This window comes from Eleutherodactylus coqui, chromosome 4 (assembly GCF_035609145.1).
Source record: "Eleutherodactylus coqui strain aEleCoq1 chromosome 4, aEleCoq1.hap1, whole genome shotgun sequence".
Lineage (NCBI taxonomy): Eukaryota > Metazoa > Chordata > Amphibia > Anura > Eleutherodactylidae > Eleutherodactylus > Eleutherodactylus coqui.
This window is the reverse complement of record NC_089840.1, coordinates 219,749,080-219,773,614: the sequence shown is the minus strand read 5'-3', so window position 1 is coordinate 219,773,614 and position 24,535 is coordinate 219,749,080. Positions and strand designations below refer to the sequence as shown.

The window sequence follows — 24,535 nt, the reverse complement described above, 5'->3', positions numbered from 1 at the left end:
GCAAAGCACAAGCTGATAATAAGCAGTGATAGAGCCATGGTGATAGAGCCACGGACAGCAATACGCTAGACAAGCCTTCTATGCTTTTACTGGAAGAGTTCCGATGTTTGGGTTCCAGAAGTATGGGCTGAATAATTAAACCAATATAAGTCGTGTATATTTGAGGGAAGGCTTCCATGCAATATGTGCTGAAGTGCTGTCAGAGATGTGTTAAGCTCATGTACGTTGTACATGTGCGAAGTGTATGTAGCTAACGGGCTACCACATGACATTGCCAGAAGGAAGCTGAATGCAAAATCCCACCAGCTGCCAATACGACTGTAAGTACTTCAAAGTACGGTTAGATCTCTGTATGTATATGGATAGGAACTATGTAAGAGTAAATGTTTCTATCATCTGTCACCCCCACGATCATCTGAGCATCAGGTCAGTGTGCTTGTGCACAAGGCTGATTTGCTGCAGACAGTGCTGTTCTTACTGCAGTGGCCAGGCTTGGTATTGCAGGAAAAGGTCCCTTACATTTCAACTTAGGGTGGCTTCATATGAGCGTATGCATTTTTGCACACAGCTCAGCCCAATATATTTGCACTATGAACGAGTCTTTTTTGCCTGTGTAGTGGCACATTCTATTCATTTTATTGTACTTTTTGCGCTCACGGGGCATGTTCATATGCGCGCAGCAGACAAACATGCCTTGATTTAAATGGCTATTTATCCTAATGAGTCTCAGGTGTGCTCTTTTCCCAGTGGAATTGTACATCTGTGTACGCATTAACGCACCTCCCATAGACATCTATGAAGACCCCTGGTGCGCAAATCTGCACAAAAATAAAGTAGGTTTTATTTTCTTTTGTATAAAATCAGGAAATAAATATGAACCCATTGACATCAATGGTCTTTATTCTCTGCGTATTGTGCACACAAATACGCCTATAATGGAGCTTTTAACCTGCAATACAAATCCTGACCACTGCAGTAAGAACGGAGCTGTCTGCTTCCTGCAGGAATCAGCTCAGTACATCCGTGCACCAGCTCAGTGAACAGCGGATTAGGGTATCCTGATCGATGGACTCCAGTCAGTCTACTACTGCTGAACTATCCTGAACATAGGCCATCAATGGTTTACAACTAGACAACCCCTTTAATAATGCCCCATCCCTCCCAACCTGCCTGGCTCTATAGAAGTGGGGTGTTTTGCCTCTATGGTAGGCATGCTACCAGAGCCGTAACTATAGGAAGTGCTGAGGTAGCAATCGCTACCGGGCCCATCCCTAGGGGGCCCAAAGACCCCCCTGTTACATACCCTACACCAATATTATAAATGGCACATGGTAGATAAGGGGCCCTGTTACAGATTTTGCATCAGGGCCCAAGGGCTCCTAGTTACGCCTCTGCATGCTACATTTAAGAACACCCACAGAATAAGCTTTAAAATAAGCAAAATGCGCTGTCTTGCCGGGATCAATTTCCATAATTAAATAATCCAACAAAAGCTAAAAGCTGTAAAATAAAAATAGCTAAATGTGTAAGAATCAGTGCTGAATATTTACTGCGAGAGTTAGCTGGGAAGCTCACAGCTACGAAGCTCAGTAATTTTCCTGTATAAATCAGCCATAAGCTGAATACACTGCTTGCAAAATCATTATTAATTATGCCGGGATATTGACTTAAAAATGCCATTCCTTTCCTGTTATACTTCCTTAGATGAACTTACATATTTATCATCCTACAAGGAGGATTGCAGAGAGGACTGATCACATCTAATTAACAGCTCAGGCAACGCTCGTTACACCTAAGGGCACATTCACACGGGCGAGCGCCATATATCGGTCTTGGACACTCAGCCCGACATCGTGCTTGAAAACTTGTGATTCTGGACCCAAGAACGATGTCATTTTGCTCAAAAAAACGCATTGCATAGCCTCTATATTCTTGCGCTTTTTCACGCGTGTGAACAGAACGCAAGTGCTTCCGATAGATTGCAATGGTAAAAATTGTATCACACCAGCATGCTATGCAATTTTTTTAACCCTTTCCAATCCATTGCCTGACGCCTTCCTACATTTTGATTGAAGCTTGTATAGCTCCAATGTCAGAAGAAGTCAGACAGGGTATTCTTACCGTCTATTGCCAGCCACCCAACTGTCGGAGCCTCTCTGGCCCACACACACTGGCTTTAGCCAGCAGATGGCACTGTTGTATAACAGCAAAAAGAGAAAGCCTTTTAGGAAATCCGGAATCCAAAATTGGACTGGAAAGGGTTAAAGGTACCATAGGAAATAGTGGGTGATTGCTTGAAAAATAGGGCATGCAGCGATTTTTCAATAAACACATTGCAACAATGTTTTGTCAACACACACGAATTCTGTCCATATCGCTATTCGCTTAGCGCTTGAAACTCGACCGTGTGAAGAAGCCCCTACTCCCATAGACAGGAACTTCTCACCAGAGATCAAAACTATGTATTAGACCAGCGGCACATGAACGAGTCAGATTCCGGATGCAGAAGAGCGTGGCGAAATCTGACCCTGTGCCCAGCCGGTGTCCGCGTGTACCTGTATTTATCTGTACTGCGGATGGCCTGGACGACTCGCCGTTGGACATGCGCATTACAGATTTTTTTTGCCCGCGCTGTCATTAGGCGATGATGCGAAATCCACGACCTTTACGCAATATGACTTGCAGAAGGGCTGCGGGTCAGATGTCTTCAATTGACTTCAATAAAAGCCTCCATGACCTTTACGCAATATGAATTGCGAAGGGCTGCGGGTCGGATGGCTTTCATTGACTTCAATGCAAGCCATCCGCACGGAATCTGTGCAAAAATACAATATGCTGCAATTTTTTTCTCGCGAGCGGAAATCGCAATCTACTTTTTTTGAATGGATGTGGAATGCCGCGGATCGTCCACGCAGGTGAAGATCGCAGATTCCGCTGTCCAAATCTGATCGTGTGCAGCCGGCCTGAGGATGTTTTAGTGCAGTACAGCATTTAAGCTTTATTAACAAGTCTTTATAACAGATGACTGCATTATTCAAAAGGGCATTTTCTTATAACATCTTGTCTTGTGTTCCTCGTATGCTTCCTTGTTTACAATCTTAAAGATCAATTACTCAGAAAGACATCAAAGCAGAGAACTTCTATGTTTTTCTTACTGGGATCTCCATTATGATGCTGGCTTACATATTAAGTTGTAAGGCAGTAAGTTCTATGTGTTGCTCCTCACCCTACTTGTGGAGTTCCACTCTAGGATGGCGTTCTAATAGATGTAGACTAGACACTAAAAATACTTTACTCCACAGGAGGCACAAAGCATAGTAGTAACAGTCAAAGTAGTCATAAGCTTGGCTTTTACAAATTTTTAAAGGCACGGAGCTTGGGGAGTACAAAACTAGCAGAGAGCTTAGTAGTTACGGTCTCTCATTAAGAGGTTTTAGCTTGGTGGTTGTAGGGAACAATAATGTCTTTTTGTAGGTCACACAACTTAATGGTTACAGTCTCTTTGTAGGGCACACGGCTTAATGGTTACAGACTCTGTAACTTTCTCAGGGCACTCACTTGAATAAAACAGAACTCAGAGAAACAAGTTACACCCAATGACTTTAGTCCACTATTCCACGAATACTTGCGGAAAGTAACCCTCCCCAAGTCACAGTTTTACACACAGCTACAGTACACAGTCAATAAGGCCAGGGCAACAGATCAGCACCCATAGGATCCCAGGGTCTATGGCTGTCGCATACAGGGGTTTCACCTTGCACTCAATTGGTGCGGGCGAATTTATGAATAAGTGAGTGCTGCCTCTGACTGGCTGAGCGCAGAGACCAATCAGAGGAAGCTCTTAGCTGTCATTCAATAGCTGAGAGCTGCCTCTGATTGGCTGAGCACTGTGACCAATCAGAGGCAGCCAATTCAGCAGGCGGGGATTTAAAATCCTCGCCTGTTAAATACTATTGAGAGCAGTGCAGGTAAAAGAGCCGGCTGAACGTGGCTGAACCCCGGCAGCTGCAGAAAGGTGAGTATAGATTTTTTTTTTTACACATTTTTAGGATGGTTTTCAGGGAAGGGCTTATATTTTAAGCCCTTCCCCGAAAATTTCTATATTGCTTGCCGGCAGCCTATTGCTTTCAATGGAGCCGGCTGTATTGCCAGCTCTATTGAATTAAATGGGAGAACATCGCGCTCTTCTGTGACAGCTGTGGCACAGCTGTGGCAGAGGATAGCGGGCAACACTCTTTTTGAGCGTCAAAACGCCATGTGACTGAGCCCTTTTGCGCGGATAAGCGCTGCTAGCAGCGTTTTTTCCGCCGTGTCGCCTGCTTAGGTCCCGCAAATTTTTGAATGCATCAGTTATGCATTTAAAAATTCATGCGTACAAACGCCCGTGTGACTGAGCCCTCAGTCTCAGTTCACTGACAGTGTTGCACTCATTACCACTACATCACAACAACCATCATAAGGCATATGAAACAGTCCCAATTAAAGACTAGGACTAGCCTATGTTGTGCTGTTCTTAGCATCTGCACCCATGACCCACCACCAATCATATGCAACATAACATAACTGGAGTCAACTTTTTAGACTTCACATATCCTGCAAATAAACATATTTAGCACATGGCATGGCGCGTACAACAGTAACATAAGAGTTCTAGTCATGGTCACTATCTTGGATCTTGGTGGGACATAAGCAGTAATAAACAGTATGACAGTTGAGTTCACATAGACCTAATGCAAGTGTGGTATGGTGACACAATCAACTACCCTCTAAAAAGATTATGGAACATTAAAAAGCACTTTGTGTAAGGCTAGCATGGAACATTAAAAAGCACTTTGTGTAAGGCTAGCATGGAACATTAAAAAGCACTTTGTGTAAGGCTAGCTTCACACGGGCGAGAAAATTGCGTGAGATTTGTGTGTTGCAAGATGCACAAATATGAGCCCCATTCTATTGAATGGGGTCATGCATATGATCCATGATTTCTTGCATGGCACCACGATGCATTGCTATGCAGGAAACAAATCGCAACATGTTCAATCTTGCTGCGTGCTCTCACATTGCAGTCCCATTGTCTTCAATGGGGCTGGCGGCAGCAGCATCCGCCCCATTGAAAGCAATGGGCAAAACTCTGCGATCCTCTGCCACAGCTGTGACAGCCATAGTAGAGGATTGCTTCTTCCCCACGCCTGGCATCCCTGGGGAATTCATATGGTGGGGAGCGCAATATGGGGGTGGGATTCATGGCACCGGGGGCGTAACTATAGAGGATGCAGGGGATGCGGTTGCACCCGGGCCCAGGAGCCTTAGGGGGCCCATAAGGCCTCTCTTCTCCATATAGGGAGCCCAGTACTATGAGTAAAGCATTATAGTTGGGGGCCCTGTTACAAGTTTTACATCGGGGCCCGGGAGCTTCAAGTTCTGCCTCTGCATGGCCCCATATTGCGCTCGCCCGTGTGAAGTTAGCCTAAAGCAGACAACTACCCAGCCCCTCCTCTCTACATCCTCTTATTATAACTAACATTTACTTAAAGCAACCCTCTGGGATTGGACAGAGGAAGATGGCAGCACCATCTTCTCTGACTACCGAGGGAAACTGTATTAGTATGCATCATTAATCCAAGGGTCATTTTACATGGGCCAATGAATCATTGAGTCTAAATGCGAGCCCCGACAGAACTCATTCGCCCTTCAGTTTATACATAAAATTGAATGATGGACCGGCCCGTGTAAACAGGTAGTTGCTCACTTATGAATGACTGCCTGTTTATTGTGAATGGAAGTGGCTACGTCAGCACAATCCCCGACCCACTCTATCTTGATTCACTAGCGATGATCGTTCCTGTGTAAAAGAACAATTATCACTGGGATGAGCTGTCAGGCACCTGCACCCGACAGGATGTCTCATGTAAAAGGGCCTAAGATACTGCACCTGCTTTGATTGACCAATGCAGCCTACATAAGTAGTGCTGACCAGTCCGAGCAGCATGTAGTATCTTGGGCCTTATGTTCATGGGCAAAATTGAATTACGGAATCCGTGCGGGTCACCTGCGCGGATGATCCGCAATTCAATATGCCCATAGACATACCTGTGAATGTCATTCTCCATTTTCTGCAGTATCCCGCATGGATGGCTTCCATTGAAGTCAATAGAAGCTGTCCGATCCACGGCACGGCCGCAGATGACACTGTGACCGTGCTACGGATCTGTGGGAAAGCAAGGGATTTTTTTTTAGAAAAGCACGGTGCCGGCACACCTGGACGCATCCGCTGTGCAGAAGAAAGAAGATCCGGCCATGACGGAGGAGACCCACGCCACATCCGGACAGGTCAGAAAATGTCACTTTTGGCCTCATGGCTGCGGGCACGGCTGGAGACTGCTGCTGGATTCTGCACTGGGAATCCATGCGTGCCCGTGGACATGAGGCCTTAGACTACTGATGCATAATAATGCACTGTGTACATCAGGTAGTCAGAGAGGCGGTCCAGCCACCTTTGTTTGTCCAAGCCTGGAGGGTCGCTTTAAGGCTTTTTAAAATCTGTATTACCACCCCATGGTTAATGAATACATTTCTAAAACTGCTGCAATCCCATGTATTGTAAGGGGCCATACTGTATCTTCGTGTGCCTTTTAGTAGGAGTTTACATGTGAATGCCATATTATGAAGACTTGCATGCCATGGTTTGAAGGTATTGCTTTAGTAATCCAACACTCTATGATAGTCAAATGTATGATTTATATTTTGTGCAGATTTATATGCCATTCAATGTCTGCTGAAATTGGGGCGGCATTCCGTATAGGCCCTGTAATAACTCCCATTATTGTCAGTTACCCAGCATCCCAAATAGAGACAGAGATACCGTAACTCAAAAGTATCTGAAACCGTATTGAAAAGACTTTTTGGTATAAGTGTTCTTTAAAATTGCTCCATTGGCTTTCATTTTTATTATCACAAGGCTCAAGATGGAAGGTTCATCACTTTGCAAATGAAATAAGCCACGACTGTGTTATTAATAGTATGCAATGCAGCCAAGAGACACTTCTAATCCCTAATTAAAAGCTCATTTTAGATCCTAATTGTATACCACTGGGATATTTGAAAGACAACACAAAAATAAGATGTTGGACAAAACTCGGATGTCCATCAGAAAGATGACAGAAGTAGAACAAGCGCTCGATTTTATCTTCTTGTTGAGTCGAATAGTAAATCACAGAAGTATATTCCTCCTGTTGCATTCGGCATATTATCCAGATATTCCTGCTTTGCTCTGAGTCCATCAACAGAATACAAGACAGAATATTTTGTCTATAGTGAAGCAAATAGAAATAACCCAAAGGCAATTCACTAACACACCGACCTTGATTTACTTAACGTGAGCCTACACATTAAAGCATTGTCAGTTCCCTTGTTACACCCTGTAATCAACTGTTATTGCAGAGGCGAAACATCTGGATGGTCTTCACATCTTGTGCGCAGAAATAAAGTGTTACATGTTGCCCATTGAAATCAATGTATTGTCTTAATCCACATACTTTAATATGGCAGCTGGAAAGAGGATATGTAAAGCAGATAACTCCTGTAAGAACTTAAAGTCTGGGTTCACACAGGGCGGATTCCCAGGCAGAATTCTCGCAGTTTGGCAGCACCAGAAAATGTCAGGGAAGCCGCAGCTTCAAAACTTGTGATATATATATCAAAAAGTAGCAGAAAGCACACATCTAAAGTAATTCTGTGGCTTGGTATAAAACTACGGCAAACTATGGTCATATGAAACCTAAAGCATTATTCCAAAAAGGTTAAATAATTGTTACTGTTCTGAGTAAGAGAAGCACAATACTCTTGTAGATATGATACCTTTTAAGGCTGGCTTCACACGAACAGATTTCTACTGCAGAATCCGCGATCAGCATCCACGCAGAGGATCCGCAGCAAAGTGAATTGGATTGAAAGATACCACTAACATGGTAAGAACTTTTTTTTTTGGCTACCATACACTTGCATAAAACTTTAAAAAAACTCCAGCTGTCATAGGTCATCAAAAGTTGATTGGCACGGATCAACCACTCGGGATCCCCACCGATCATCTCCATTGTCAGCAGCTGAGCCGGACATTCACATTGGTGTCATAGCCAGATGTGTAATAGAAGGCTTTGCTTCTATTGAAATTAATGGGAGTGGTGCCTTCCATTACACTTCCAGCTTCTCATTGCGGTTGGTACTGGAAATGTAAAAAAAAGCATTTCTATCACTTAAATAAATAGAAGCAGAACCTTCTATTGCACACCCGGCACCGACCTCAATGTGGATGTCCAGCTTGGCTGCACTTACAGCAGGCAGGATGATCAGATGATTGGTTGATATCCCGAATAGCAGATCCCCGCTAATCAACCATTGATGACCTGTCCTGAGGATAGGTCATCGATAATCCTCTGTTCAACTATTGATGACCTGTTCTCAGGATAGATCATCAATAGTCCGCTGATCAAAAAGTGATGATCTATTCTGAGGATAGGTCATCAATAGTCCGCTGATCAACTATTGATGACCTGTCCTGAGGATAGGTCATCAATAATCCTCTGATCAACTATTGATACCCTGTTCTAAGGATAGTTCATGAATAGTAAATGCCCAGAAAACCCCTTTAAAGCAGAACTCCAACCAAGCTCAGGGAGTCTTTTTCTGTAGCAGCCTAGGTATTTACACCTTCAAAAGTGGTTCTGAAAGCTGAGATATAGGCTGCTGTTTGCCTTTATAAGTCCTTACATTGAATATCAGTTGACTCTGTTCTTGCAAACAAAAACCAAGATCTCGGTATCTTGATCCCCTGTAGGTATGGATTTACCTGGGAAATATGGTATTGAGCTTAGCTAAAGTCAAATCCTAATTTTAAAGTTCTGTTAGACATTTGCTCAAGGTTTTTCATAAACCTGGAAATGACTTTGCATGAAAAACAGACACAATTCTTAGCTGCATCATTGCCTGGAGTAATATGTTCCTCGGAGCACATACCAATAGCTATTCTGCAAGCAAAGGGGAATAATGAAACAGTGCAAAGGTTTAACGGAATTAAGACTAAACATGTAACCAACCTGCTTTATCAAGAATGCATTTGTCTACGCATCTAACTCCTTTTAATTAATGTCCTCTTTCCTCTAGGCACAGGAAGATCTCTTTTTTTGTGCTCCTTTGTAGAATATATTTTCATAATTCATTCAGTGGGGAAAAAAGCAACTTGGCATTGCCACTGATCCTAAGGAGCCCACAGTCATCAGAAGTATTTGCAATGATATTAAATATTGCATTCCTCGTGTACAGCGATATAAATGAGGATGCTTTTCCAATCTGCGCTGATGATTAATTTGAAAATAACTATTGGAAACAATTAGTAATGTCTACCCATTTATCAACACTCGTCCAGCCACAGCGAAAAGAGAGATAAGTTGGCAGCGATATGTGTGTGCCCCTCACTTGTTTTCCAACACTGAAATAATTTCATTTGGCCTAGATAAGGAACAGAAAGTTTGCTTTAGAATTCAGCATGCCATTTCCACACTCCCCCACACTGTTATCCTCATTCCCACATTTGCAAAGGAGTCGTTAATTACAAAAGTTTGGAAATGACATGAAAATGTTTGCAGTGTGCTGAAATCGCTCCAGTCATGTGTTTGGGTTGAAGATGAATGTGACAATTCTGTTTCTTTTACTGGGTGTTGCTAGTTTTCCGAAGCCTCCCTCTCCGGAGCACAACTCCAGCTATTTCCCTTAAAAGGATAAAATACCACTATAGCTAAGTTTTATCTCCCCAGAGACAGCACAGAGCAGCTCCCAGCTAGACCAGAAGCCTGAGAATAACCTTACACCGCAGGATGGAAGAGCAAGCCACAGGAAAGGAAAGGCATCATGGATGCAGATGGTTAATAATGCCCTCCACACTAGCTGTGGTCTCAGGAGTCAAAATCATTACAAGGGCATAGGGGTAACAGTGAGTGGTAGAAGAAATACCGGAAGACTTCACATACAGAATAAGTCATTTCCATGTATGTTCTCAGTCAGTCTGCTCTTACTTGTTGCATACAGTAATGTTGCAAGTTTTGTATAATGTTGCATGTAGTGGAAGGAGAAAGCAACTTTATTTGCTACATCAACGAAGTTTAACCCTTAAGGACCAGGCTGTTTTAGACCAAAAGGACCAGACACTTTTTAGGGATTTTAGCCCTGAGGTGGTTTTACTGCCCTAATATTTTTCATGCAGCTACTAAAATTATTTTTCCTGTGGTTTTTTTTGTGACATATAGCGGTATTTTTTTATATTTTTTTCACTGAGTTTTTTTAGTTCCGTTGCAGAAAAAAAGCTAAAAAAAAGATTTTTTTTTAAATTTAAAATTGTATTTTTTCAAATTAGTATATTTACGCTAAAATAAAGTATGGGAGTGGGTTTCTCATTTTTTTCGGATATTTTGATATATGATATGTATAATGTATAATTTAGGATTACAATGCGCATAGAGTGACGATTTTGGTTGGCGTCGACTTTGGGTCATTGTCTTTTTAATGTATATATTTTTGTTTTATTCTCTGTAAAAAAAATTTTACTTATTTTTGTAACTATTTTTTTTTTTAATTTTCCATAGGAGCCCCTTTTACAGGGGAAAATATCCTCCTGTAGTGACAATAGTCACCAACAGAGCTGATCAGGGTCTTCTAGGACACTGCAGTTCTGCTGTAACACGGGGCACCCGGCGGTCACGTGATTGTTGGATTGCACAGTGGAAGTAATACTTCCATTTTCACTCTTGTGCTATGTAGCTTGGAAAGGAGAAAAGATTGCAGGAGCAGGGGCTTTAATCCTGCGCCATACATCTGCTATCAGGGGGGATTTAAGCCCACGACCAAGTGCTGTATGTTTGGTCGCGCTTTTTCAACCCCTTAAGGACCAAGCGCTTGGTCCTTAAGGGGTTAAAAAAGTTCTAAAGTAGAAAAGCCATATAAAAACCTGCTAACAACAGTCACACATATATATGTTAATGTTACGGAAGTTCTCAGGATGAGAAATATGTAATGTGAAATAGTTACCATTTTAGTTTTACTATTCCTTTTTTTCTGGACATTTCCTCAGTGTGCCTATTGAAGAATGTCTGCCTAGGGATATAATGTATTTTACTCGCTATACATTCAGTAAAACTAGACAAGACATGGATACGGTTGAAAGAAAATGTAAGTGGATTTCTACTCAGTGGATTTTTACTCAATCTGATCAGTAAAAGACATGAAAGTTACAACTATTTATAACTGTGTTTGTAACTGTGACTTAGATAACAATGAAACCATAGTCTAATAGTAAGCAATGCAGAAATCCAGGTAATTCCAAAGGGATCACTTAGGCTCGTTTGATTCTGCATTGGAACCTCCAATCGGAAGTTCCATCACAGATCTGGCTCAAAATGCCGGAAGAAAAAGAGCTGCATGCATCACCATACCTTAATAGAGCATACACTGAGTGCCCACTGTATTAAAGGTTTTCGTACCAAGATTCACTTTATCATTTATTCACAGAATAGGTGATAAAAGTCTGACCAGTGATGGTCTCATTGCTGAGATCCCCACTGATCTTGAGAATAGGGGTCTCATATCCCTCCTTCTCAATGCAGCTTCTCCATAAAGAGAAGATGTGTGGCGTTACTCTATTCATTTTCAGTGGTACTACCAGAGATAGCTGCTCTAGGTATACTCTTGACATCGTTGCATGAGAAAACCCCACAAAGTTGGCAGATTTTAAAATACAGGTCCCCAGCTAGTCTAGCACTGATGACCATGCATTGTTCGAAGCCCTTCAGATGGTTCGATTTTCCCATTATAATGCAGATTCACACTCAGGGTAGGTTAACATGAGTGTTTTATCGCAACATTTTCGCCGCGATAAAACACCGGCTGAAAATTGCGACCATCTGAAGTATTGGATTCCCATGCACGAAAACAGCCGGCTGGAAAACATAGCACATATGGTGCAATTTCTGGCTGGCCACTTCTTACGCTGGTTGGAAAAGATAGGACTTGTCCTATTTGTTGCCAGAGTACGCCTGCCATTCCCATAGACTCCTATGGGAGCCTATGAGAGTTATGAGAAAAGGGAAGGGGGAGGAAGCTTAGCAGGACAAGCGCTACTACAGTCCCTCCCTGTGCTGACAGCTCTCATAGGCTTTTATGGGAGCTTCTACTGCCGCTATCAGCCGGCAAGGGGAGTGGGAGAGACCTTAGCAGCGCTAAGGTCTCTCCCCCTGGACCACAGAATTCCAGGCTGCAGTGTATATACACCGCAGCCCAGCCGTGTGAACAGGCCAGAAAGCGGGAACGTTAGCTGGGATTTGGTCGCAGCTTTCTCCCGTTCATGCGATTTTCGGGCACGATTCAGGCAGCCCTCAAAAGAGCTCTCAAACTAATCCACAGAAAACTTGTCACTTGATGTTATGCTGCACTCCAAGGTCACATGTCTAAATTTCCATACAGGAAGCTTCAATCGTGAAAGGGCCGGTGTCCGCAATAAAACGGCCACTCAGTGTATGGAAAGGGGTTTTACCATCTCTGTATATGATTAATTAAATACAATGCTGAATATTACTCTTCAAGTAGCATTAAAAAGAATATCAAGATAAAGTAAATTCTATGAATTTCTGATAGTATGGAACCCTTGGAATACCAAGGTGCTGAATTAGAAAAGCCGGGGCTATTGGAATTGGTGAGTGTGCAGATCCTGCAGGATGATCTTCTAGGCCTTGGGGCCAGAGGCAGCAAAATTCTCAATGTAATTAATACTCATTAAGCAACCAGCATGCATATGTACAACATGATGACGCCAACATTGGCAAGTTTGAGCGTCAACATGATGATGCCAGCTCTGGCATCATCATGTTGGCTCCAACATAATCATGTACATTTGCATGCCAGTAGCCTAACTAGAATTAATGATGTTGTAAATTATGCTTAGAAGATCAGTCTTGCATTCAGTCCGCTGTGAAGGGCAAATGCCTGACTATCAGATCATTTTTATGACGCTCTAATGTGGTACTATGCCAGATTCATGACCCCTGGTTGACGTAGGAATGGAATAATACTGCAATGCATTTACCTTATATTCCAGTCTTGTAAATCTCTACAATACGGACTTTTCACAAGTTACAATTTGCCAAGAGACCGAATCATTGGCTCATCAGAAATCTTTATGCGAAGTGAATCATTGGGAATAAACACATCTCTGTTTATTGGTCAATGTGCCAATGCCTGGAAGAAAGAATATAAGCAGCACCCCTACTAGGGTACAACAAAGTGCTATACCCTGCAGTGCAGATAAAGTCAGCGGGAATATTTAATCCAATCTAAGAAATACTGTAATATGCTGCATCTTCGGCTGTCATAGCAACTGCAGCTCGCATGAACTTAAATAGGACATTAATGTTTCTTAACTTCCACTTGATGTCTAAAATTCTGTTCTAGTTTTGATATGTAAAAATAGAAAGTTAAATTTCTCTTTGATGAATCCTCTTGAAGGGATGAGGGGGGCACCCTCCCCCTCCCCCATACCCAACGTACATTTGTCTAAGCTTATAAAGCTGAACCCAAAGATATAGTGAATGATTGAGAACCTGTTTACAGTTCATGTGTAGGTTTAAAGGGGTTAGGCAAAATATTTTTTTTGAAAGAAGCTCAGAGTGATGACAAGACATAAAAAAAAAGGCTTACTCACCTCAACCAATTCCCCAACGCTCAAACAGTTCCCGATCTCTTACAACTCTCTACTTTTTGATGCAGTAGCGATGATTTCCTAACAACGTGATATGTACCTACAGCAGTTAATCACCATCACCAGCTATAGTGAGTCATTGACTGACTTCAAGCCAAAAAAGGTCATTGTTGTTGGTGACATCACCGATGAAGCAGATATAGGCAGCAGTGGAGGACCAAGCAATGCCGGAATGAGATTGGGGAAGTTGGGTGACGTGAGTAAGGGTTACATTATACAGGACAACAGCCGGGCACAGAAGAGCCTATATTTTCACACAGAAGTAATAGTCGTTCAGTGAATAGAGTCAGAGCATGGCGGCAAAGTCTTTTGGCCACCCGCCTCCAGTCAAAGACTGCCTGTTTACACTGAGTGAAAACTTGCTTACTAGTCGCTCCAATTTCAATTAGATGACACTAAGTAACTAGCGATTAAGGAGTGATTTCTCGCTCAGCACTGTCTGATCTTGCGTCTACATGGGATAAGTATAGCTACAAATCACCTGTTTGAATGGTTTATTGGCCGATAGTTGTCCCGTGTAAGGCCACCTTAAGACTTTTTTAATACTTTGCTATCCATTTTTTTTCCTGGATAGCCCCCTTTTTGTATTAATTAAAACCAGATCGTGAAACATTCCCATTTTGCAAATCTGTTCTTATTTTACCATTGTAGAATTGTTTATTCTGTGTTATCTACATATAGCTGTTACCTTTCACTGTAATCCTGCCTGTGATGTTAGTGAGATGACTGTTGCAAAGCTTTCTCTACAGATCAGGAAATTCTATACTAGTATCAGGCTCTGTGTTCAGTGTGAACAATGCAAGATTTTAGGACTTTTAAAATATATACAGATTGTGACCGGAAATGTAAAAAATTTTTTTTAAAGGATGTCTAATAGAGATGAGCGAGTATACTCGGTAAAGGCAATTGCTCGAGCGAGCATTACCTTTATCGAGTACCTGCCCGCTCGAGATGAAAGGTTCAGGTGTCGGCACGGTGGAGCGGTGAGTAGCGGCTGTCAGCAGGAGGGAGCGGGGGGGGGAGAGAGGGAGAGAGAGATCTCCCCTCCGTTCCGCTCCGCTCTCCCCGCAGCTCCCTGCCCGCCGCCAGCACCCGAACCTTTCATCTCGAGCGGGCAGGTACTCGCTAAAGGCAATGCTCACTCGAGCAATTGCCTTTAGCGAGTATACTCGCTCATCTCTAATGTCTAACACAAAAATGTGATTAATATAACAGATAATTTTCTGGTGACACATTCCCTTTAAGCTACATGTAAGGTTTGTATTACTTATCTTGGATTGTCCCTGCATTACAAACTGTATTATAGCCCAGAAATTCTTGGTGGGTCGATATGATCACAGAGCTTGATCTGACCATTTGTATTCTGAAACAATGCCATCTTTACACAAGGCAGCATAGATTATTTGATGTAAGATAAACTATTGTAACTTCCACCCCTTTTCTATTGGGATTCCACTAATTTGCTAGGGGTGTGTCTGTCAATAAGGTTCTTGACTACTTCCAGCAGAATAGTGGAGCTAGGTCTGGTACATATTCCAGGCTATAAACCAGTAGTAGTACAAGTAAAGATATCAAGTTCAGACTAGAGATATGGTCTGTTAGTAGTCTGTAACCATAGCATCATATTGGTCTAATTAGGAGCTGTGTACATAAAATGGTATAACACTTTTTGAAGTGAAACTATTTTTTAAATATATGTAACAATTCAGAAGATAATACTAATTCTAGAATTAGCGGTACCACAAATCAAGATGAGGGAGCTCTGTGGAAAGATCCATCAATCTCGTCATATCTGAAGAAGTTTGACGCAATCATCGTCATGAGTAATAAATTATATATCATTTGCATCAAACATCTAAATCTGTTGTGGATTCTCTTCTCACACTGAGGTTAAATCTAAGTCATGTGATGCAGCTCTTTATAGTACTGAAGCTATAGCTAGAGGGTATGATTAAATATAGACGTTTCAGCGTATTCCAGGTCAGTTAGTTTATCCTTAAATGGATATGTAGACTAAACAATGCTACGTTTATAGAATCCACAAATTCCATTTTTTTCACCCAAAAGTCGATTCTTGAAGAGTAACTGAACTTTATTTTTTTCCATAAATCTCTGGTACAAGTGAAGGTAAGAAATTTAGTGTTACATTTTATTACAAAAAAAATGCCTTTTTCCCTGCTTATCATCCACTTTTCTATCTCCTGCTATATTCCCTCTCTCTAAATTTACTGATAAAATGCCAGAAGTCTGTACACTGAGAGATCAGGTTACAAGTGCAGTCCATGGAATGTATGGAGAGGGGAAGAAGCTGCTGGAGGGAGACAGAAAGACACATAAAGATGTACTGTAGCTGTAGCTTGTTGTAAGTGTTTTATATTGTTCAAATGCTTTATTCACAGTTACACTGCTCAGTAATGCTTTATAATGTCCTTCATGATGCTGCTGTTTCTGAGGGTGGGCTACAGAGAGATAGGAAAGCTAGAAAAGATAGGAAATCTCCTCACTTATATATTGTGTCATGGAAGATGACATAGCAGTTAGTCTTCACCCCTCCTGAAGCTGAGGTCAGGAAAATTGACAATTAGAAATTGAGCCTATAGAGGAGGAGCTAATAACGCAGAAGACAAGTCATATAATAGAAAAAAATAGTGTGAAGCCTTTTTTACACACAAATAACTGCTTATTTTAGAATGTCATTTAAAAGTCTAGTTACACATTCTATCTACAATCATTTGGCCCTGGATAATCTGAGGCAGGGGAGTAACTATAGGGAATGTAGTGAATGTGGTGTCACCCGTGAACAGGAGCCTTAGGGGGCCCATAAGACCTCTCTTCTCCATATAGGGAGTCCAGTCCTATAAATAAAGCATTATACAGATTTTGCTTTGGGGCCCAGTAGCTTCAAGTTATGCCTCTGATCTGAGGCATATAGCCTAAGGAATTTCACCCTCCCCTTTTTCATCCTTAAAGGGGTTTTGTCATTAAAAAAAAAAATTCTACACTCACCTATTTCTTCTCCGTCAGTCTCCTTACCACATCTTCTCCTAGCTGAGCTTCTGCAGTGCCCAGGGGTCACCTCACCCCATGCCGGCTGGCTTGTCATGAAGCTGGCATTCCTCGCATTCTCTTCCGGCCGGGTCAGTGAAGGTCACATCCCTGTGCTGTAGCGTTCACTGCCCAGGAAGGAATTCTGACCTATTTCAGAGACAGCTCGCATGAGCAATCAATTAAGTAGATCGGCACTCCCCTTGCTGGCCTGTGAGCTGCGATGTAACATACATTGGCTGGCAGGAAGAAGACTGCCAGCCAATGTACGTAACCTCACAGGAAGCAGAAGAATCAGCCAGCTGGAGGTGAGGTGATGCCGCCTGCCCCCCAGACTGCGGGAGACAGGAGAAGATCGTTGAAGTGAAGATCTGGTAAGTAGACTGACGGGGGAGGAATAGGTAAGTATTGAATTTTTTTTTTTTTAGTGACATAACACTTTAACTCTCGTAAGGAGGTATAGACTTTATTAGTTGGATTACTAGTCACTGCCTGACAGCAGATGTGGTGAAGAAAGCTGAAGCATAATCAGAAATAAAGCCAAAGATCGTCACCAAGAGAATGGTCAGGTATCTGATAGCCAAAGCACTAGAATGTAGTCAGAAGATGGGCAGAAGTGCATAGTTGTGGGCAGAATGACAATGCTGGAGAAAATTAGGTGAGTTAGGATACTTTTACAAGGGCCAACTATGGGCAAAAAAATTGCTCAAATGAGCGATTTTAAAGGACAGTTGTTCCACATAAACGTGGGACCCAACAAAAAGCAAGAAATCGCTCATTAGTCGCTAGTCACTTCCTTCACTCTCATTGAAATAAAAAGACTGTTGAGTGACTTTTCGCTCAGTGTACACAGGCATTCGCTTTCAGTGAATGCAGCCAGAGAAGATCTCCAGCGTGCTTTGCCTCCATTCAGTGGACGACTATCACTCTTGTGTTAAAGTACAAGAGTGATAGTTATTGAGACAACTGTAAAAGTACCCCTAGATTGCTTAGCAACCTAATGCAACCAGTGGCTAGAGACAGAAGACTGATGGCCACTTACAGAGACTTGCCGCTGGGATGGGGAGAGGTGAGTTACACCACAAGATAAAGCAATAACATGAGCTTTTACTTATTGGACAGACCTTTAAACTTTTATACTTCTTAGATAAGCATTAGGTCAACTAAATATGGCAGGGTCAGGTTCCGCATGTGGAATCCTGCAGCAGAATCAAACCCTGTGCCCGGACGGTGACCCCCGCGTACCTGTCCGGATCTGTATTGTGGACGTGCAGCCGGTGCAGTACAGATTATGCCTTGCCATTGCCTTGCCATTCACTTTAATGGAAGCCGTCCACATGGGAATTTACATACAATCGCAGTATGCGGCAATTTCTTCTCTGTGAATGGAAAATCGCAATCGATTTCCACTCGTGGGCAGGAAATCGTGTTTGGCCATAGCATGCTATAGGCGGTATTGGGTGTGGAATGTGGAGGCAGACGGCCTAAAACAACATACAATTATAAAAGCAGAATATACTGTTTGCATAAGCAGAATATAGTTCAGCACTGGGAATGTATACTTCTCATTCCAGAATACTCAGCAAGGGCAAGGCAGAGGAACAACAAGTCAGTAGACACAGAGCTATCTAGAAACTAATATTCCTGAAGAAAGTATGATAAAAAAGCATAAGCATATTATACCCATCTCTATATTCCGGAGTATCTTCATTTATTATGCTCTGCATTTTGGGGAAGAGCTAGCCAATAGTGAAGCTTTGCTTGAAGAAGAACTAGACTTGAAAGGGTGGATTTGTCATTATCTCATTGTATCTCACATTTTGAGACTTCTTGTCCTTTACGATAAGAAAGGTGTCTAGAAATTTCAAAAGGCTTCTTTTCTGTTTGTACAGAACAAACCTTTTGAGGAACAACTTGAAAGGAACATTCCCTTTCTCTCAGATGGACAATTCTCTGGATAAACTAGTCCTGTGCATTACCTGACTCTTGGGTTAGATGTTTTCTCCGCAATAGCTAAAAAACAATTTCCTTTAAATGCTTTGCACACAGTGAATTCATTGATAGGATCATAAGATATAAATACATGACAGGCAAATGAGAAAAATATGAGCAACGTGACATAGGAGATCCTGAATATCAACGTGTCTTTGTATTCACAGTTTATGGTTCTTTGGGCTTCGCGAGACAGTCGGTCTTATTATTGAACTCATAAAGGAAAATTATATTCATGAATCATCTCATTCACCTCTGACAAAAGAATTTCAATGTGGCTAAGATATATTCAAACCATTTATTCAAAAACGGATTCAAGACGGCAGATGAACTACTGGGTGCCAACTTTTTAGACTTGATATTACTGATATTTTTGTACTTTTGATGGTGTCAATGCCAAATTGATCAAATGCTAATGAAAAACAGAACAATTCGGACAAAAACGACAACACTTCCGGTAGGAAAGCATCTTTCATGACAACGAGGGTGTTCAGAAAAGAATAGACTGGAAACAGAACGGAAGATATAAGGAGTGCAGAGGTGTCTGCTGCCCTTGAGTAGGAAGGCATCAAAAAGTTCCCTCTGCCCCTTATGAGAAGATCAATAATACAAATAAGCTATGATATTTGGGGGAGCTATTTAGGATTTTTCTTACATTTGGACCGAGAAGTTATGCATTTGACTAGACATGATATGAACAGAGATGAAGGAAGGGCTTTTGATATCGCCTATCTAGATTTCATTAAAGCCTTTGATACAGTACTACATAAAGAGCTCATAGAAAAGTTACTGAAAAATTGGATTTAGTCCTTTGATACTTTGGTGGATTTGCAATTGATTAAGAGATAGATATCAGAGTGTTGTTGTTAATGGAGTGTATTTTGAACAAGAAACAGATTAGAGATGAGCGAGCATACTCGCTAAGGGCAATTACTCGAGCGAGCATTGTCCTTAGCGAGTACCTGCCCGCTCGGGAGCAAAGATTCGGGTGCTGGCGCGGGTGAGAGGTGAGTTGCGGGAGTGAGCAGGGGGTAGCGGGGGGGAGAGAGGGAGAGAGAGATATCCCCTCGGCCCCCCCCTCCCCCCGCTCTCCCCCGCCGCTCCCCGCCGGCAACCGAATCTTTTCTTCCGAGCGGGCAGGTACTCATTAAGGGCAATGTTCGCTCGAGTAATTGCCCTTAGCGAGTATGCTCGCTCATCTCTAGTTAAGATATGTTTAGACGTAACAAGTATTATTAAAAAAAAAAGAAATCGGTAAAATGAACAAAAGTTTAAACACGAGCCAGCGATTGAATGACGAATATAGGATCGTTCGGTTTTTGCTCATCGTTCAGTTTGAGCCGGCATAAAAATCATTGTTGGCTCATTTACTTCTCGTTGCATTTAAACACTCCCTGCTCAGTTTTTTACATAGAAATGTGCAACACTGAACGGGAACTGAACGATTCTCAATGATGATCTGCCTGTCTAAGCAGGCTGCACAAGCGCAAGCAAGCTGGTGATGACATCACTGACTCGTTAGCTCGGGCAAATAAGAATTATGCATTTCTCATTGTGTGTAAAAGGGACAGTACAAGTGGTCACCACAAGGGTTTTAATAACCCTTGGTTGGTAAGTGATATAGGAGAAAATTTAATAGGTAAGGTTTGTTTGTTTGCTGATGACACAAAAGTATGCAATAGGGTTGATACTACTGCTGGTGTCTTGAGTACGGAGAAAGATTCAGCCGAACTGGACAAATGGTCAAAATAGTAGAAACTGCAGTTCAATGTTTCCAAATGGGAAATAATGCACTTGTGGAGAAAAAATCCTCAGACTGACTATTATATCGGGTCTTCTGTGTTACCCAGGACTTCAGAAGAGAAGGATGTAGGGGCTCTGATTTCTGACAGCCTAAAAATTACTCCATGATGTGGTCTGGCTAGAGGATAGCGAGTAGGATGCTCAGCTGTATAGCAAGAGGTATAACCAGTAGAAAGAGAGAGATTGTGATCCTGCTGTATAGAGTAGAGTTGAGCGAACATACTCTGCCGAGCTTGATGCTCATTCGAGTATTAGCGTACTCGATGGTGCTCGTTACTCGAACAAGCATCAAGCCGCATTTGACCCCGCCCCAGTTTTTGGCCCCTCTCCGGCGCGGCGCAGCGCGCGTCATTGGCAATTTTTTTGTCTGGCAGGCAGGGGAGAGAGAGAGAGAGATGCATCTAGGAAAAAAAAAAAAGCTTGGCACCCGGTGTCCCACATACAAAAATGCTCAAGTCTCCCATTGTAGTCAATGGGGTTCATTACTCGAGTAGAGCTCTCGAATTTTATGAAAAGCTCGACTAGAATAACACAGACCCGAGCATTTGGGTGCTCGCTTGTCTCTAGTATAAAGCTCTCGTGAGACCACATCTGGAATGCTGTGTTCAGTTCTGGAGACCTCCTCTACAGAAAGACACTGAAAAAATAGACTAAGTCCAAAGATGTGTACATAAACGGTGGAAGTTCTCAAGAACAAAACTTATCAGGAAAGAGTTAAAGAACTTAATCTGTAGAGCCTGGAGGAGAGAAAGGAAGAGGGAGACATGATCAGTAGCTTTATATGTGTTAATGGTATAAATAAGGTTCAGGAAGGAAGTGTCTTTATTAAGAAGCTAAACAAGAGGACACAATCTGCGATTAGTTGGGGAAGATCAGAAGCCATGTCAGAAAGTATTATTTTACTGAAAGAGTAGTAGATGCTTGGTACAAACTTCCAGCAGATGTGGTTGGAAAATGAACAAGACATGAAGTCAAGCTACCTGGAATAATCATAGATCTACCCTAAAAGAGACAGAAAAAGGAAATAATATAAGGGCAGACTAGATGGATCAGGGGGTCTTTTTCTGGTATCAATTCTCTATGTTACTAACAACTATCTACCAAAGTGAGCACAACTGTAACTTCTCACATTGATGCTCAGTTAATCACCATTCATTGCATGTTGCCATGTCATACGGTTTGTTGATTCAGGTATTAGTTTTTCATAGCAGTTGTGCAAACAGTTGTCCGATAGTCATAGGAGACAATCTGCATGGTCAGCAATTTCCTTCAATGGATCATATGGCATTTCTTGTTTACATATAAGAAATACTTTATCTCCAGTTCAGCAAATATTCGGAGGCTGGAAGTCTAAGGTGACTGGTAAAGTTTATAGTAAAGTGCATTTCAATGGTCACAGCAAACAGTTAAAAATGGTAAACAAAAAAAAAACACCCAGTAGTTGCACATCTAACATGGTGGATGGTTTCCCGGGAATATATTAGTACTTTACACAGCTAATCAAACAAAAATAATAGAAGTGTGGGAACCTGATGTGACTGGAAAGAATAAAGCAGAATGAAAGGGCATAAAGGAATAGAAGACAGGGTTCACCTGATATGAAACGTAGAATAAAAGCAGACGGGTAAGTCAAGAAGAAGAAAAAGAGAAGGCACCACTGATGGGCAGGAGATAGATGTGGCATAGAATGGAGAAGTGTATAGGAATATGATCATTCCATGCCTGAAAGCACATCATTCCAATGTTAGCCTCCTGTTGCTAGGGAACCAGGCATAACCTCCATTGCTAGGCAGACGGAACAAAATATGGTCATGCCTCGGAATCAGCCAACAGCAACAATAAGAACATAAATTGTTTTCTGCCATCAATCCTACTAGGAAATCATACCCAATTATTTCATGAAGGTGGCTCTTTATTGCATAATGAAGAGGACATATGTTATAATATAAGAGATGGACAGGAGGATACTAAGTATACTGGGAATGCAGAAATGTTCAAAAAGCAACCAGTGCAAGTGCATCTCCGTTATATTACGCTGTAGATATCTGCACACTACTATGACATATTAACTGATGTGAGATACTGCAGAAAAAAACTAATGAAAGCATGAGAGGGAAAGTAAATGTGATTTAGCATTCTTTTAGTGATTGACATTGGCAATCCCCAAGGATTTTATAAACTGTCCCTGCTGTTCAAGCTTAATTCTGAAGGATTGTATCACTCTCTCTAGGGAATGTATTCAGCTAACCCACGCTGTGATTATATAAACTGCATTCAGCGCCAGCAGAATATATAGGAATGTGATGAACTGCATTGTGCAAAAAAAAAAAAAAGAATCAAAAACCCCAAATTTCGGAGAGTGCAGATTTGTCCTATAAATGGAAAGAAAAAAACATGTTTCTCTTTTCCTTCTTTTTGTTATTGCAAGGCATGATCGGAAAGTGATTTTCAAATCGATGCTCCTTTCCTTTTCAGGCAGAACCGCTGTGGTTCGCTACCTGTTAACCTGCTGAGAGGTGATTCTCTTGTTTGCTGTCGACAGCATACTGATAGCAATTTCTCCTATTTTTCAGACACCATGTGGTGCCTCAAAGTATGAGTTTTAATACAGTGTGAAAGATGTAAAAAGGCGAATGAGTGGTACACACAAAATTAGTGTGTTTGTATGTGCATGGGTAAGGGCTTTAACACATTGGTCATTTTTGTGCCCTCCAACCTGTGACTTTTCAACTGCTGCAAAACTACAACTACGAGCATGCATGCTGAGAGTTGTGGTCATGCAACAGGTAGGAACCTTTCGCACGTGCAGAATTTTTCTGCAAGATGCATTTAAAGGCGCAGCAAATTCTGCACCAAAATCCATATGTATACATGCAGGCTATAAAGCAGAAATCTGCAGCAGCAGATTAAACTGCGTCTTTAGCTGCGTCTATTCCTCACGTTTGAAGAGAGCCACAAGTTGGAGACCACTGCTGTAAGTACTCTTTCAATGAAGTTTTTTGCAGGTATAGCCCAATAAAGTATAGTCTATAAATTGCTGGGTTGTGTCCTTGGTTAACCCAAAGCCTCCCATGCAATGCACTGTTCAGTTCCTTTGATATATAGTAAGTTAATGGGATGGTGATGTGTATGTGATAGTGTATCTAGATGTTCAAGACATGGAGCCCAACGGAACTGTAAAAGAAAGATCATGCTCACCAGATGAATGATCAACCCACGTGTTACATGCCATCTCATACTATCACTAGTATACATAGTGGATAACATCTCTCTGAAGACCAAGTCAATGGATATTCATTACAAGAAGGACTGATAAAGAAGTGAACTTTCTTTGGTACAGCCATATCTGGTAAAATTGAATTTTCACTAGTTGTCTCCCTCAGTTGTACTTTATACTTGCATGTCATGCAAACTCTACAACACTTAGATCTGATTAAAATAAAAAGGGTTTGCTGCTTCATTGGAGGTAGAAATCAACCAGCAAATTGTTCTCTACTTTAATTCATTTTTTCTTATAATCAGGATTGTGGAAATGAACATTTTCAGCGCCTGGAATAATTTAGAGCACACGCCTCTTGATCTACTGGATAATCAAACCACATGGGAAATGTTGATGAACTGTGTTGTCTTTGATGTCTTAGTTTTCATTAAATTATTTAAATGTTCATAACGTGTGAGAATAGCATTTGAGAAAGAACATACAGTAGAGGAAGTCATTGGTTAGATATATATATGTCTTAGTAGTCTATTGCAAAATCACCTGTGCTTGGCAGAGCCTGCATTTTAATGAAGAACTGATACAGTGAAATGTTCATCCCTGAGTTACAAACTTGATAGAAAGGTGCTCTTTGTTAGGGACTTTTCAGAATTTTTGTGCAAGGCACCTAAAGACGCAGAAAA

The 24,535-nt window shown here is 41.7% G+C and overlaps 1 protein-coding gene across 2 annotated transcripts in view; it reads right to left on the bottom strand.

Moving 5' to 3' along the window:
• PRKG1 (protein kinase cGMP-dependent 1) overlaps positions 1–24,535 on the bottom strand; it is a 1,174,681-nt gene that overhangs the window by 915,141 nt on the left and 235,005 nt on the right. The gene's annotated exons all lie outside the window — the stretch shown is intronic.